This window comes from Stomoxys calcitrans, chromosome 1 (genome assembly GCF_963082655.1).
Source record: "Stomoxys calcitrans chromosome 1, idStoCalc2.1, whole genome shotgun sequence".
Taxonomy (NCBI): Eukaryota; Metazoa; Arthropoda; class Insecta; order Diptera; family Muscidae; genus Stomoxys; species Stomoxys calcitrans.
The window spans coordinates 118,124,523-118,141,774 of record NC_081552.1 but is presented as its reverse complement, the minus strand read 5'-3'; the positions used below and the strand labels follow the sequence as shown (position 1 = coordinate 118,141,774).

General features: G+C 37.2%; 1 protein-coding gene across 10 annotated transcripts in view; it reads right to left on the bottom strand.

Annotated features, from left to right (window-relative positions):
* Window positions 1–17,252, bottom strand: part of LOC106089764 (poly(rC)-binding protein 3) — a 517,304-nt gene that overhangs the window by 349,750 nt on the left and 150,302 nt on the right. For 8 of the 10 annotated variants that reach the window (XM_059370962.1, XM_059370957.1, XM_059370963.1 and 5 more), the window contains exon 2: window positions 5,008–5,030. The exons of the other annotated variants lie outside the window; for them this stretch is intronic. The gene's annotated coding sequence lies outside the window, so the exon portion shown is untranslated. The remainder of the gene's footprint in view (window positions 1–5,007; window positions 5,031–17,252) is intronic. 10 annotated transcript variants of the gene reach the window in all.

Genomic DNA, 17,252 nt, shown 5'->3' with positions numbered 1-17,252 from the left:
GGGAAGATGACGAGACATTGGAGCATTTCCTTTGTCATTACCCGGCTTTCGCGTCTAACTGATACCGGCACTAAGGTGGGGACACAATACCAGACACAAACTTAGGGGAGTGGTATTGAAAACAATTAAGGATTTTGTAATTAGCACGGAATTCCTAACTTAAAATTTTCTTTTTAGAAGTTACTTTATAGTTTTTAGAGCGAAACAACAAGCCGATCACTGGCTTAGGTGTATGTCCATAGTGACATGGGGCGGATTAATATCTGCACCCTCTTTTCCACCTAACCTAACCATTCCCGAAACAAGACGAGATATTGTAAACCTCAAGTTCACCTCAACTCCTTTTTAGGGATTTTTAAGCACTAATTTTTGAAATACCGAGGTGACCAACTTCAAGGACCTGCAAAAATGCGCCCGAGTAACCTAAATCCTTGAAATTTTGCCAACACTGCAGCTCCTACCATTCCAAATGTCAAAGAGATATCTCTATCAGAGAACGGATGCGGTGTACCGCAACCGCGCGTTAAATTTGGTAAACACGAATATCTGCGGTGAAAAAATAACAAATGCTAAAAAGAATTTCAACCACCGGCACTAACTGTGGCCGTTTGCTATTGGTGTCGGTAGGTATGAATGTCTATCCCTTAAAAAAGATCGGATTAAAACTACCACCATAAGTATTAACCTATGCTCTCACCAATGGCATTCAGCACACTCGGTTTTCGTTGAGGGTGATGCATACTGCTCGTATTTATTAATTTATTTTAAGCGGTTTTTCCATTGAAGTTAGGTATAGCGTCATAGAGTGGTTCAACCGGAAAAGTATACGTATATAACTCTTGAGCTATTAGGGGACATAGGCTTTTAGAATGAGGACATAGGCTTTTAGAATCACTGAGCTAAAGGGTATCAAAATTGACAACTTTTGACCTCTTGAAGCTTGCAGGGCCAAATAAGGGAAGCCCATAAAGAAAGACCTACGAAATTTATTTTTCCATCTCATACCGTTATAAATCCGAGAAAGTAACGGATCTAAGGGTTCCGCTGAGTTCCGTTTCAAGCAATTACGATTTCAGACGATGCTAAAATTGAAATTGTATACCTTCAAATGTCAAATAAATGCAGTAGGCATTTTGGAAAAGAAATTTAATACATATATTTTATTTTCTTTTTTCAAAACTAAACTCAACGGTTCTTCCGTACATAAAGGCCCTTTGCATATACTGTTATGAATGAATTTCTTAAATTGTTGTAAAATCCACTTTACCTAAACTCACATTCTCAGCATTTCTATATGAAAAATTGAAAACGCCAGAACTGTTATCGCCTAACGGTCCATAAACATGAAAGTTTTCAGCATTGATTCTTGCTCGCTCTACGTATTCGACGAAACTATTTTTTTTTTTTTAACACCGAGCGTTCATGCGTTGCTGACTGGTTAAACATCGCAACACATCGCCACAAATACTAGTAGTGTGTTTGTTGTTACACTTGTATTTAAGTTTAAAAGAACGCATGTTATTTTGAGATTTGCGAGTAACCCTCGAGTACTAAAAAAAAGCCACCGGTTGCAGTTCTATGACGCCCGTTCTCACACGCCAAATTTTTTGTATAGTTTTTTCGGTTCTATCCCAATATGTATCGGAGAAAATCAGCAAATGCAGATCCACAATAAAGCTTCCGAACTCAAGCGTGTCAACCCGAATTATTTGTCATTATAATTTAAGTTATCTCTTTTCCCAGAGTTCTCAACATCCGATGCAACAGTTTTGACACAGGGAGACGGTGGATCACTTTATCTGCCTTCGACTCTCCGACACCATCAGTCAATTCGGAGTTGAAAGGCAGGGTGAGGAAGGCAAAACAAACAGGAAATGAGGTACTAGTAGGTTGCGATTTTAAGTCCAACCACATTTCGTGTACTAACATTAATAGGCAGTGCCAAGCCCTGCAGAATTTTTTAATGCTAAAAAACATTAAAACTTTTTTCAAAAAAAAACTTTAGTTTAAAAAAAAATTTCTGGGAAATTGGGTAATAAATGCCCCTTTTTATAGTCCCAAGACATTAAATGGGGAGATTGGTACATAAGGTAGTTATATCCCAATACATATCTACAAGAAATTGGGCACGGATGTCGATGGGTCTAACTAACATCGTGCTAAATTTCACAGAAATCGGGTAAAAAATTAGGCTTTAATGGGCCTAAGACCTTAAATAGGCAAATGGGTTTATATAGGTGCTATATCAAGATATTGTCCAATATCGAGAAACAGACGGGTAAATCGGTACATAAGGTAGTTATATCCCAATACATATCTAAAAGAAATTGGGCACGGATTTCGGTGGGTCTAACTAACATCGTGCTAAATTTCAGAGAAATCGGGTAAAAAATTAGGCTTTAATGGGCCTAAGAGCTTAAATCGGCAGATTGGTTTATATAGGTGCTATATCAAGATATTGTCCAATATAGAGAAACAGACGGGTAAATCGTCTTAGAATTTTACAATGATCAGGCTTATATATACTTTGTTGGGTTGGAGTTCGGTATTTCAAAGTACACTAATACCGCGGATTGCGTCGGTTCGATTTGCGTCGTTTCAAAGTTGCGTCGTTCTAAAATTTTCTATGACTTCGAAGTTGCGTCGCGTTTGTTTCGATTTGCGTCGTTAATATGAAACTGTTTTTCGGGTGCAAAACATAAACAGAAAAGGGGGAACTCCCATTTTTTATGCCTCCAAATTCCACATCAGTGATGCAACCCATGGACCAAGGTGTAATATCCAACTTCAAGTCCTATTGTTTGCGACGAACTTTTAGCCAACTTCTTAAAGCAACTGATGGAGATAATATGCCCTCAATGAAAGATTTTTTGAAGAATTATAGCATCAGGATGTCTCGTGAAAATATAATCCAATCTTGGAAGGAAGTTAAGGTATCGTGCATGAACGGAACTTGGCGCCAATTATGGACCGAATGCATTATCAAAGATATGGAAGAAATTAATGATGTTCCGAACATTTGTAAAGAACTCGCAGAAACAGCAAGAAATACTAATTTTGAAGGTATGGAAGAAGATGACATAAGTGAGCTTCTTTTATACGACAAAGAGCTAGATAACGACAGTTTTATATCAGCTGAGATGAACAATACACTGGACACACATACACTTGAAATTGAACCAGAGATTAAAAAGCTTACCACTGCTAAAATCTCTGAAGCGATGCAGTTGATAACGCAAGCAATTGCAATTTTTAAAAATAATGATCCAAACGAAGATCGAAGTTAAAAGCTGTCTAGAAATGTAACCGAAGCTATTAATTGTTATAAAGAAATTTATTTGAAATAAAAGCTTTGACAATCCAACAAACCTTAGATAATTTCATAAAAATATCAGCAAGTTTGCCAAATCAAACTGAGGAAGATTAAATCGACGAATTTAATTTTATATGATGAATTCTTTATTTTTAATTTGTATATTACTTTTCCCTTTTTTGTTGCCTGCGAATAATTATTTATTTTTGATTAATATCTTATGCTAATGTTGAGATTTTCTTATAAATTTTCGTATATTAATTTAAATAAAAAAAATTACCTTAAAATAAATTTTCTAGCTCAAACAAGGCCATGGAACCGATTCAATAAAAATCAATGTAAATGTATGGGTAAACGTGTTTCGGTTTGCGTCGTTTCGATTTGCGTCGCATTTCTCTGGTCCCTATTAGCGACGCAAACCGGGGTATTAGTGTATTGCAAACAGTGTGACAAAATGAATATACCCCCATTCTTCGGTGGTGAGTATAAAAATCAAAGAGCATTCAAATTTTAGTACAGGAATATTGTTGTTGTTGTTGTTGTAACCACATTTTCATGTGGAGGTGGCGATCGTCGTCAAGCTCCTGTGGGTAAGCAATCTCGTTCTGGTCCAAAGGACCGATCGACGCGGAAACATGTTGGCCATTGGTTATTTAAAGGCGCCAATAACTCGCCTTGTCATATCGAACATCGTAGGCAAGTCATATCGAACATTGTGCAAGAGCCGGTGCCACCCGACCTCTCACTGAGACCCAGATGGAGCATTCCACTATCCGCAACCTGTGGACGCGCCCGGTAGCACTCAGCTAAGCTTCTCGTGACAGTAACAAACACCACACACATCGGATCTCAATGTTCCAGCTTGTGTGGAGCTCACAGCTATTCAGTGCCGGAACAGGAATGTAACTATATATAAGCAACATGCCTATGAGAGGGAAGATCGACGATGACCGCCCTACACGTGGTTGTGCACAAAATAGAAGAATCTTTCGAGGGCAAGTCTGTATAAACCACATGTTAATGAAAAATTGTGGGCCTCATGACAAAGATAAGGAAAAGTAAAGTGGCACAGAATGGCCACCATAAATAACCTATTAGTGATCCTGGTAGAGGAAGGATTTGAACCCATCTGAATCCACAACTTTTTATCTATTAATCTCAGAGATACAAAATGTTCTAGACATTAGGGTCTTAGGCTGTTGTCGGTCTAAATATTTAATACAAAGTGGCCAGGTTGACTATTCCAAACTTCTGGGGCTGTAACTTTTGATCTACTGCTTTACCGATTTACATCTATGAGGTTAAGAAGCGTTTTTAAAAATAGTATTTAAAATTTCATGGAATTCAGATGAAGATGCCAAATGAAATTTTCACATAATTTTCCCGATTGTGGACATATTTGATCTATTATGGTGAGCAAAAAATCATCACGCATAATGTGCCTTGCCATGGTTGATTGGTATGTTAAACACTGATGCATAGAATTTAAGTACAAACTACTACACTATTAAAGCCATTTTTGATTGCTGAAACCATAAAATATGTATGCTCCAATAACAGGACAGACGACTGGCTTGCTATCGTGCCAAATGTGTTTAGTCGGTTGAGTACGTTAGAGGCTTAATTTAATTTCAATTCTAAATATAACCCCTTTCCTAAAGATTCTTTTGAAGCTCACATTCTTTTGTACTTACATCATGTATAGGGCGTCACTAACCTGAAAATAAACAAAAGAAATGCAATTATTAACAACTACTGTTCATACTGCCAATGGTTCATCAAATAGAAGGTCTTAACCCAAAAATAGGCTTCACCCAAAGGGGGTTTAACTTAAAGTCTAAAAATATATATCTTTAGAATTGTGCTAACAACAGCATTTCTCGGACTTCCACCCACCGCCGGACAGCGCTACTTAGAAAGCATTTGCAAGTTGATACCACAACCTACCCTCAAAAGTTTGCCTTCCCCCAAAAGGTGGGGCACAATGGCAATTTTAACACCACCTTTCATAGAGAACAATCGTATTTACTTAAGAACAATTTCTATGGCCGTAACGGTAGATAATTCACCGAGAAAAGAAAGCGACGCAAGAGCAAATATTTCGAATGAAGAACGAACAACATTTAATAGAAAAGTTTGTCCAACGAGGAAATTGTGTAAATACACATAATGGTGGATGGAAAGACGGTGACGGGTGAACAGACAGACCGACTATGAATGAATGAATTCTATGTATAAACATATAACTTTTGATTTTTGTTCCCTCGCCTTCCGTCCGTCCATCCATACGTCCTGCTTGCAAGGCAACCACCTACCCAGCCAACGATTTTCTTCCCTGACGCTCGTTCAACATTTGCCAAGCACTTCGTCCAAGCATAAAATGTCGTTTGGTATTTTTTTTCTTCCTTTCATTTCCTTTTACCCTTCCTCTTTCAACTTAGCGAAAAAAGCAAAGCTCAAAAAGTTTAAACACTGACACGAGACCATCAAAAAACCATCAAAGAAAAAACTCGACACATCCTCCCACAACCACATCAGCAACCAAATCCATTACTGCAAACAACATTATTTGTTGTGCTATGAAGGAATGAAAATTCTTTTCGGGTAAAAGAAAAAACACAACAACACTAATTGTTGTTGTTGTTCCCACTGATGTTTTTGCTATTGCTGGCTTCTAAGGACGAAAAGGAAAGAACACGAAAATTGTTTGATTTTGCAGAAACGTGTCCCTAATGGGGATACGACATTGGCATCACAGATTCCCAAAGTTATTAATGATGGTTGCAGGCAAGGCGCAACACAAACGGTCAAAACTGAGAGTTCAATGTTTCTGTTTCTGCCAGCACATTTAAATGAGATTTTACTTCAGCAAAGCCATATTGTTATTCCAGGTAAGCAAGGATTTGCTGCATTTTCCTTGAGAATTGAAAAACTGGAATACATGAAAATAAATGAAATAAATGGAAGAAATGAATATACCACATTTAGTTTCAGCTTTCAAAGCAACTAAACATAAAAAATATGTAAGTAAACATATAAAATATGTAAGTGCATTTAACCATTTGAGGACAAACGAGACATTTATGTCCCATTTGATTCTTCTTTGAACCGTTGAGTGGAGCGGAAGTTTTGTTATTTCACTCCGCAAGAATTTTCCTGTAACTCCTAACAGATCATTGTTTTTGGAAGAAAAACGTAGGTCATTCAAGGATAGCTGCAATAGAGGTATCCATTAGGCGGTTGATGATCTGCGTCTGTTTCCGGTGAAGCGGCAGATCTAGAGGTAGAAAGGCAACTCTTGCCCTATACACCTTCAAGAGGGCCATTGGCAAAATTGGGGGTTTAGACCGCGTGTCATGCATTGGGTATATACTGCAGTTGTCAGACCTATAATGCTATATGGTGTTCTGGTCTGGTGAACGGTGCTTCAAAAGTCCACCTACTGCTCAATACTTAACCGAATCCCAAGGATGGTTTGTTTGTGCATCACAGCCGCACTGAGGACGACACCATCGGGACATTGCGACTTCCCAAATTGCAGCAACTACTGCCGTGAGGTTAAGGGAGCTTTCTCATTGGTCCTGTGGCGGCTACAGACACCGTGTTATCCTTGATACAATACCCGATATTCCAGGCAGTGTGGATTACACCCGACCTGAGGCACTTTTTGGTAAAAATTACTGTACCACTATTTCTGATAGAACCGTTTGGTAACAGAAGTTATATAGACTTCTATACGGATAGTTCCAAACAAGACGACCAGGTGGGCTTTGGGGTGTACTCTAAAGATCTAGAACTGGTCATATCGAAAAGGTTACCCGACTACTGCAGTGTGTATCAAGCAGAGATCCTTGCAATTAAGGAAGTGGTGGAATGGCTAGGATATAATGTCACTACGACGATTGGCATAAATATCTTCTCAGACAGCCAGACTGCCATTAAATTCCTGTAGCAGATCTCTCAATGAGATGGCTGAACAGTTGAAAATTCACCTGTTCTGGGTGCCGGGCCACAGAGATATCCCAGGGAATTGTAATGCGGATGACACTGGAATCTGTGGATATGCCTCTTGCGACATGTAAGCTAAGTTTTCGGGACCAGGCCCGAAGGACAACGAATGATAGATGGTCACAAAGATGAGGCTGTGAGCATTCCAAAACTATGTGGCCTAATCTAGGCTTGAAGAGGTCTACTACTGGTCTACTGTCATTGGCTAGAACAGACGTCTCAGTCATTGTGTCCGTCATGACCGGTCACTGTCTAATCGGAAAACATGCTGAAAGACTGAAGGTTGCCAGCAACGACTTTTGCAGAAGCTGTGAGGACATCGAAGAAGAAAAAACTATAGAACACCTTCTGTGTATGTGTCCCGCACTAGCAGTTAGAAGGAGTTCCATTTTAGGTCCTCATTTCTTTGAGAACCTATCTAATTTAGCGGATGAACATTCGCCAGTTATTGGGCTTTTAAAGCGATCTGGATGGTTCAACGGTAGAAATTAAGAATGTTTTTCCTTTTCTGTGTTTGAGCATATATTTATTATACGTTGGAACTAATAAATAAATAAATAAAGTTAGGTACTTAGCTACAAATTATTCTTTTTTAATAACTTACCACAAAAAAAATCAGGCATATATTATAAACTTCACGATATATAATAAAACGCACTTTATTATGTCGCGAAGACTTTTTTCACACTGCAGGACTTTTACCTACCCTACAATTATAAATTCGGGCACTATAAAAATATATATGTATATGAGAGATATATCTAAACCTGAACCGACTTTCAAACACATCGTTTGAAAATTGTTGTTACTACGGCCATATAAGTGCAAATCCGGCGATAAAAATGTATGGGTGCTACACCCGATTTTGATGAAATCTCGTAGATATGTTAAGATCAGTAACAAAACAATCCGTGCCAAATTTTGTGCAGATTGGTTAAAAATTGTGTTTATTACAGCCTTATAAGTGCAAATCGGGCGTTACATATACATGAGAGCTATATCTAAATATGAACTGATTTTGATGAAATTTTGCAGATATGTTAAAATCAGCAACAAAACAATCCGTGCCAAATTTTGTGCAGATCGATAGAAAATTGTAGTTACTACGGTCATTTAAGTGCAAATCGGGCGATACATATACATGAGAGCTATATCTAAATCTGAACCGATTTTTACCAAAATCAAAAGCGTTCATCCTTGGGCCAAAAAATTGATATGTGCAAAATTTCGTGATGATTGGACGACAAATACGATCTGCACTTTGATTACAAGAATACATGGACTCACAGACGGACGGACGGACAGACAGACATGGCTAAATCGAATCAAAAAGTAATTCTGAGTCGATCGGTATACTAACCAATAGGTCTAGCTTTTATCATTCTTAGCGTTGCAAACGAATGCACAAACTTATAATACCCTGTTCCACAGTGGTGGTGTAGGGTACAAATATTGAGGATTAATGAAGAAGGGTACACAACCGCACTTTATTTTCTCCGACAGTGTATGTCTCGCTTCTATCACATACAGACGCAAAGTAGCGTTGTAGAAAAAACAAAAAATATCAAGAAAATAGAAAGAGCCATTTTTTACCTCTCCATAAAATATAATTTACTTAATTATAATTTTAAAGAAAAAACTTATTGTGAAACGATAAGATTGAAAAGCGGAAAAAATAAGGATGTGAACAAATAGATTGGACAAATTCCAAACGCAACATATTGGAGGAAATTGTAAAATGCAAACGTGGCATATATAACATTCTAGCTGAACCGGGCCCGCTCCTCTGTGCCTTCTTGTACTTAATATGGAACTAAATTATCCTTTGAATATTTATTTTTGACAATTAGAGAGCTTTTAGTGAAATAACATGCTAAGAAATTAATATATGCATATCGCAAAAGCATAACAATATAAATGCCTTTATCTGAATCCGATATGATCTTTACTGGTCTATGAATTCCCTCGGAGGGTTTAGGGTCGTTAACGTTCGGATGTTAGATATACCCTTTCTTTTTTCTTATTTCAGCTCGATATTGTCATGATGTCCGATTTAGTGGTGTTTTCGGGGGTGAGGTAGTCCCTTAGACTCTTGGCCCAGAAAAGAATATCAGCATCGTGCTCTTCTCTCAAATACAATTTATTTAAACCCCATATTGCCATTGGTTTAAGGGGAGTTTATGGGATGAGGCGTTCTCAAACATTTGCCCCCAAAATTTGTACTCTTTGGGGGGTGTTTTGAGAGAGGGGCGGTGCCACAAATACATGGTCCCACATTTACATTTACATTCGTATTCTACTCCCAAATACCTTTATTTGAGCCCCATATTGCGATAGTCAATAAACAATTGTAGTTTGTGGGGTGTTTTAGTGAAGGGGTAGATCTCCAATACCTTTCATTTGAGCCCCACATTGACGTGGTTGGTAAATATGCCCAATTTAAGGGTGTGGGCCCTAAAAACAATCAATATCGAGATCCACTCCTTTAAGACCCAAAATTGTCATGGTGAGCAAATACGACCTATTTGAGCGTTGTTATGGGGGTGAGGGTGGGAAGCCACCGTAGCGCAGAGGTTAGCATGTCCGCCTATGACGCTGAACACCTGGGTTCTGGCGAGACCATCAGAAAAAATTTTCAGCGGTGGTTTTTCCCCTCCTAATGCTGGCAACATTTGTGAGGTACTATGCCATGAAAAACTTCTCTCTAAAGAGGTGTGGCACTGCGGCACGCCGTTCGGACTCGGCTATAAAAAGGAGGCCCCTAATCATTGAGCTTAAACTTGAATCGGACTGCACTTATTGATATGTGAGAAGTTTGCCCCTGTTCCTTAATGGAATGTTCATGGGCAAATTTTGCATTTTTTTTTTTTGTTATGGGGGTGGGACTTCGCCAAGGCAGTTGGTCCCGAATGTTGAAATCAGATTCGTGGCCTACTCCCAAATACCTTTTATTTGAGCCCCATATTGCTATTGTAGTAAATTCGTCAACTTTGGGGGTTGTTTTTGGAATGGAATCTGATATCCACATTTGGATATCAGATTCGCATTCTACACTTAAACACCTTTTATTTGAGTCCCATATTGCCATGATCAGTAAATAAGTACTGTTTGGGGGGTGTTTTGCGTAAGGTTTATTTGCGTACCAAGTTCGTATTGTTCTCGTAAATACCTGTCATTTGAGTCCCATATAGCTAAGGTCGGTAAATATATCCGATTTAGGGATGTATTGGGGGTTGGGGTGGTCTCCCAAACACTTAGTCCGGCAATTGGATAACAGATACGTTTTCTAGTCTTAAATAACTTTCATTGAGTCCCATATTGTCCTCATTGGTCTATATATATATTTGATAGGTTTTGGGGGTGGTCAAGTCAATTGGAATAGGAAGTGATAATGCATCAATTGATAGACATGTTGATTTAGATGAGATTAATAGGAGTTTCTTGAACATATCTTTTCCTGAGCCAAACGTACATTTCTACGACAGTGAATTTAGTAACGTAAACCATAGTAGTAACAACACCTCACCAGACCTACGTTTTGATCTTGAGCGTTTTGAACAAAGCGATATCGTTAGCGCTGTAGAATCAATTAAGTCTAATGCCATTGGTTCTGATGGTATTGACCCAAGATTTTTTAGGAAAATTCTACCCTTTATTCTTCCGTATACGTGCCATCTTTTTAACAATATTATTTTAAGGAGTTACTATCCACAGTCTTGGAAACGGGCAAGGATAGTCCCAATACCAAAGAATAACCAGGAATTTAGGCCAATAGCAATACTTCCATTCGTCTCTAAGATATTTGAGACTCTAGTCAACCGGAAAATATCTGAATATATTGCGAATAATTCGCTGCTAACAGATTTTCAATCTGGTTTCCGGCCAAATCACAGTTGCACTACTGCACTTTTGAAAGTAGTTGAAGATGTAAGGAGTGATATTGACAGCGATAAAGTTGCCTTTCTTGTTCTTTTAGATCATTCGAAAGCTTTTGATTCCGTTGATCCCAATATACTTTGCCTTAAACTGAAACATTTATTAAAATTTTCTGAAAGAACAACGGATCTTATATATTCCTATCTTACGAATAGAAGCCAATCGGTATGTGTTGATAGCCGCTGTTCTAGTTATCTTCCAGTCTCAAGAGGTGTTCCACAGGGGTCTGTATTGGGCCCACTCCTTTTTTCCTTATATAGCAATGACCTTCCTGGACAGTTGCGCAACTGTGGTATTCATATGTATGCCGACGACGTACAGCTGTATATGAGCTCCTCGCCGGGGAGGTTGATCGATGGCGTACTTCGACTAAATAATGACTTGGATAGGATAAACACATGGGCAAACGCCAACGGACTACTTTTAAATTCAATAAAGTCAAAGTGCCTTGTAATTGGTAGGAATCGGGTGACAATGCCTCCCAATCTTGATGTGGCAATTGCTGGAGCCCCAATTGAGATTGTTTCATCTGCAAGAAACCTTGGTTTGGAGTTTGATGATAGACTTTCATGGAAGAATCATGTCGGTATGACAGTGGGCAGGACCTACGGCGTTTTACGAAACTTATATATGAGTCGACAGTATACCCCTTTGTCAATAAGAATGCTTTTGGCTAGGACATTTATTCTGCCGAAACTATTATACTCTTGCGAGGTTAGACACATTTTTGGTTTGCGTAGAAGAGACCGGGTATCTGACTTTGCCAGACAAGTATATGGTGTCTCTTTTAACTCGTTCCTTAAGATACGCTTGTTGCAAATGATCCACAAGATAATTTATACTAATGAACCGTCATATCTGGCTTCTGTTTTGCGTTTTGCTAACTCTACAAGAGGTAAACAAATAATACAAATACGTCATCAATATCGTGTATCTGAACAACAGTTCTTTGTTAATGCTATACGTCTCTGGAATGATCTTCCCAATAGTATTCAAATTATAAGTAATGAACGACAGTTCAAATCTTTGATTTATAATCATTTTAATTAATTATTTGTTTTGTTTTTTTTATAACTATTTTTTTTTAATTTATTTTATTAGTAACTTTGATTAAATTGTTAAATTTTCTTTAAAGTTTCTTTTTCTTCTTTTTTTATTTTGTTTAAACCTTTTTTTAACTTAAATATTGTATCAGTAACTTTGCTTAAATTGTTAAATATTTTGTACCAATTATTGTTCTATTTAAATGAAAACTTGTTGAACTCATTGTATTTATCAATTTACTAACCCATGCTTTATATAAGACACTGTCTTTTGTATGGGTTTTATCATAATAAAATACAAATACAAATACAATAATAAAAAAGATCTGTGTATTTGTTTTTAAGCAATATATTTCATGTTTTATAAGCAATTTAATCCAATGAAATAGGAATTTTTTTTATTCATGTGAAAATTATAAATTATGTATTTTTATTAAAACAGTAAAAAATATCTTGAAATGGCAACTTTCAAATAATTGGTTTATGGAGATAATAACCACTGTAATTGGATTTTTGAGCTTATCATAAATCCTAATTGCAAAAATTGTCATTAATACAAATTCCTTTATAGGATCGATTTCAGCCAATTGACCGACACAAAATATTGAATCATAGAACTAGTTTGAGAGCAAATTAAAGTGAGCGCAAAAGAAAAAATGTCATCGAAATACTGAAGGTGATTCGCCAAAACTGTCTCTTTTAAACTAAGATATTCGCAAAGACAACCACATTTTGAAGGCTTTGAAATAATGTCGACCTATAAATAAGGTGTTGGCAAGAAGTGCAGAATTCAGATCTGACTTCAACCAAATGTCGCCGCCGATGGGTCAGTTCCTGCAACGAGCAGCGACCACAATTTTCAAAAAAAAGTTTGAGGTATCTTTACCAATTTCACAGTAAGAGAAGAATTTTGGCAATTTTCGATTTAAAAAAAAAATCCAAAAAAAGTACTGGCTACGTCCCTGCACTCGCATATACGTAAAATAAGGAATTGTGTATGCCAAACGGGTCAAAAAAAAAATCGTAAGCGATTTTCATGGTCAATTTTTTTACCATTTATTCCAATTTTCATTAATTTGGGGTTCACTTTTTTTGAGTGCGCATACGCGGCTAAGTCGCGGCAATAAATTAAGTAATTAGATGTTTAAAATATAAATCTGACTATCGATATGTGTGCAAGATGATCAGATTTTAAACCAATTTTATTCACTTGTGCAGCATTCCAAGTGCTCAAGAAATTGAAACTTGAGGCCGACTCTTAAAGGGCCTTTATTTGCTCCATTTTACAATCTAAAATTTCGAGGGACCAACCGTACTCGTTCAAAAGTAAGTGTGCTTTTGGCCAAAATCGATTCAGAATTTCGTTGCGGTCAAAAATGTATGCAAACGGAATTACGAAGTTGGTGTAAACCTTATCCAATAGTAAAAGATAAGTATAAGACAAAAAAAAAGCAAGTAAAAAACAAAAGAAAGTAAAACAAAAAAAAGTAAAACAAGTAAAAGACAAACATTGGATAACGGATACAATATCCCATGCTATATCGGGTTATGGACCGATTCAGGCCATACTTGGTGTGGACGGAACAAAACACTTCATGCAAAATTTCAGCTAAATCGGATCATATTTGCGCACTCTAGAGGCTTAATTAGTCAAGATCCGAGATAGGTTTATATGGGAGCTATATCAGGTTATACACCGATATAAACCTAAGCATAGTTGTTGAGAGTTGTAGCAAAACACTTCATGCACAAATCGAATAAGTATTGCGCCCTATAGGGACTCAAGGAGTCAAGATCCGCAATCGGTTAAACTAAAACTCTTTTCAAACATTCCTTTACACAATTGTTCTCCAAATAAAAAAATTAAATTTAAAACAAAATAAAAATATATTTTAATTATTTTGCATGGATTAGAAATTAGAGGAATAAAAAAAGAATAAAAAACAAAACAGCACACAAATGTCAAAGAACAAAACAAACAAAAAATATATAAAATAAAAAACAAAACAAAAAATAAACAGTAAAAAATAAAATTAAAAATAATATCAAGTTAGTATTGAAGAAACCACAACAAGGCGTGGAACAAATTGATCTCGCTCTTTTAACAATCCCAGCCGATCTATATTAAAAAAAAAGTATTTTTGAACGGCTACGTTTAGTCGTTCGGAAAATAGAGTACTTTCGGCAATCCCTTGTCCGTTTCAGTGTCATTTCATCATTGTAGCAGTCATTGTCATCAACATTATCTATAAGAGTTTTAACAAGGCATAGAAGGAGTACATGTAGCAAGCTGGCTGTGTCATTGCCTGGATTTTCAATGCTTGTGCACATCTCGATAAAATTAAATTTTTCTTATGACAATAAACAAAGAAGAAAACAAACTACACAAATGGAAAAACCACAAGCGGAAAATATACACCAGAAAAAATCGAGTACAGCGTGTACAAAGTAACCACGTTCGTTCATAAAAGTGAATCAACATACAAATGTTTTCAGATTAACCACAAGTGTTCATAAACCAACTGCAGTTTTTGTGAAGAAAACGTCCACAACCGTTCAAATTTCTGACGACGTCTAGTATAAAGTTTTTTAAAAGGTTGCAAAAAAGGTTTTTCTGTGCTGCTGAGTACGGAACCTGAGTTCCATACATCACATCGAATGTTTACAAACGCCTTACGACATTGCACCACAGCCGACTATGTACATAAAATATTCTTAGAGTAGCGTTGGGCACATGTGCTAGTGTGCTCAATTTTTCCAAGCTTATCCCATGTGCTTATCCTACAAACATTTTTTCATAGTTGCTTAAGTGTATGTCCCCGCGATGAGTAAAACAATCTTCTGGAAGATTTTTAAGCAATTGTTCTTGCGTATGAGTCGCGAAACACTCTTCTACGGTATCATTTAAACAATCTATTGCGTGTGCAGAAGTATTGGCAACTCTTCTCTGATTCTTCTTGATTCCTCTACAGCCCATTGCGTCATAATCGTTCGTATGACTCGTGAAACTCTCTTCTAGGTTATCATTTGACAATTCATTGGATGTGCGCAAGTTTTAGCAACCATTCGCGACGATCCTCTTACAATCCATCGCGTTTTAATCTTCCGTATGACTCGTGAAACACTCTTCTACGATATCATTGCGTTACACCCGTCCAAAAGATTTGTTTATTAATCACCTGAATTAACTTTTCGCGATTGTTTTTATTTTCAAACCTGATGCGTTTACAACTTGTAATGAATTATGTAATTCGATCATCTTAAAAGATCGAACAACTTCCACTACAACAAAGCGAATTCTCACTTGGCTTAAATGACGAGTAGTATTTATTTCAAAAGTAAACTTTATAAGTAGGATTTTTTAAACAAGGGAAATTGAAAATGATCTTTGATGTAAAATGAAAATCAAGAAGCGGTCGAAAATCAAATTGTGTTCGTTAGAATATAATGACTTTAATAGATAACATCGTTGGCTCCCCACTATTGCCAACATCCTTCGATCAATGAGAAAAATTTAAGCTTAGTTAGTCTATTTTTGTGCACAACGCTCGATGCAAAGTTTCTCCAAGTGTACTTTATTATTTGTAGAGTAACTAGCCGAACCGGGCCCGCTCCGCTCCAATGCGCCTTCTTTAACACTCTAATATCTTGTTAAGGTGGGGACACTTGGGTCTGAATGCGGATATCGAATTCGTGCCATTGTAGCCTATGACGCTGAACGCGTTCGAATCCTGGCGAGAACATCGGACAAAGCGGTAGTTGGCGATCCGCTGGGTACTTGGACCCAAATTTTAATACCATGTTCATTTTCTGGTCTCCAATACCTTTCATTTGATACCCTTGTTGTGCCCATCGGACCACTTTCGGATATGGGTGGCGTTTTTGGGGTATAAAACATAGCATTTTTAGTGCCCGAAGTCGACTAACATGGTACCAACATATTGTAAGGAATGAAGGATCCATCATAAAGCTAACATATGAATGAGAGTTATAATCTCATTAATGCTGGCGATTTTTATAAACATTTTAGCGAGAATTGCAAAACTGAATCTAAATGGCAGAAGTATGCAAAAGTGGCAAAAAAAATTTAAGCCCTACCGCAGTTCTTCCTCTTTTTTCCTTCATAATCAAGATATCGTGCTGCGATGTGCTATACCAGAAGTATCAGAATTCAATTCGGGTAGCATTTCTTGATATTAAAGAAGTTCCCTATTATTCCATGGGGAAGTTGAATGGTGTTATTATCACAAACATTTGCTATTTTATATCCTATACACTTGGGTCTGAATGCGGATATCGAATTCGTGCCATTGTAGCCTATGACGCTGAACGCGTTCGAATCCTGGCGAGAATATCAGACAAAGCGGTAGTTGACGACCCGCTGAGTACTTGGACCCAAATTTTAATACCATGTTCATTTTCTGGTCTCCAATACCTTTCATTTGATACCCTTGTTGTGCCCATCGGACCACTTTCGGATATGGGTGGCGTTTTTGGGGTAAGGGGGAGAGTCCGCCTCCATCCGATTTCTAAAAATTATATAGCCTATGTTTTCTTCCAGACAAACGTACACAATCTATGAAAATTTTAAGAAAATCGGTTCAGCCGAGTATCATAATGGGTCTAATGGGGTTTTTGAGGGGTAGGGTGATCCCCTATACTTCGATCTGATTTTGCATGACATATACGAAATTTACTCTCGAATGCCTTTCATTTGGCTCTTGGCTTAAAGTAAGAAACATTTTTAACATATTAAAAAGGTTTTTTTTTATTTTTCACTGGAGGTCGTAAGTGTACTTTAATTTCCAAACTTCAGCAAAATCGTATAAAAATTGAATCGTGTGTGGGCTCAAGAAAGCAACTGATAGGAGGTTACGTTTATATGAAGGTTATATTTATTGACGAATCTGTCTGAGTGGCATTTGGGGTGGATGTAAGAAGGCATAAACCTA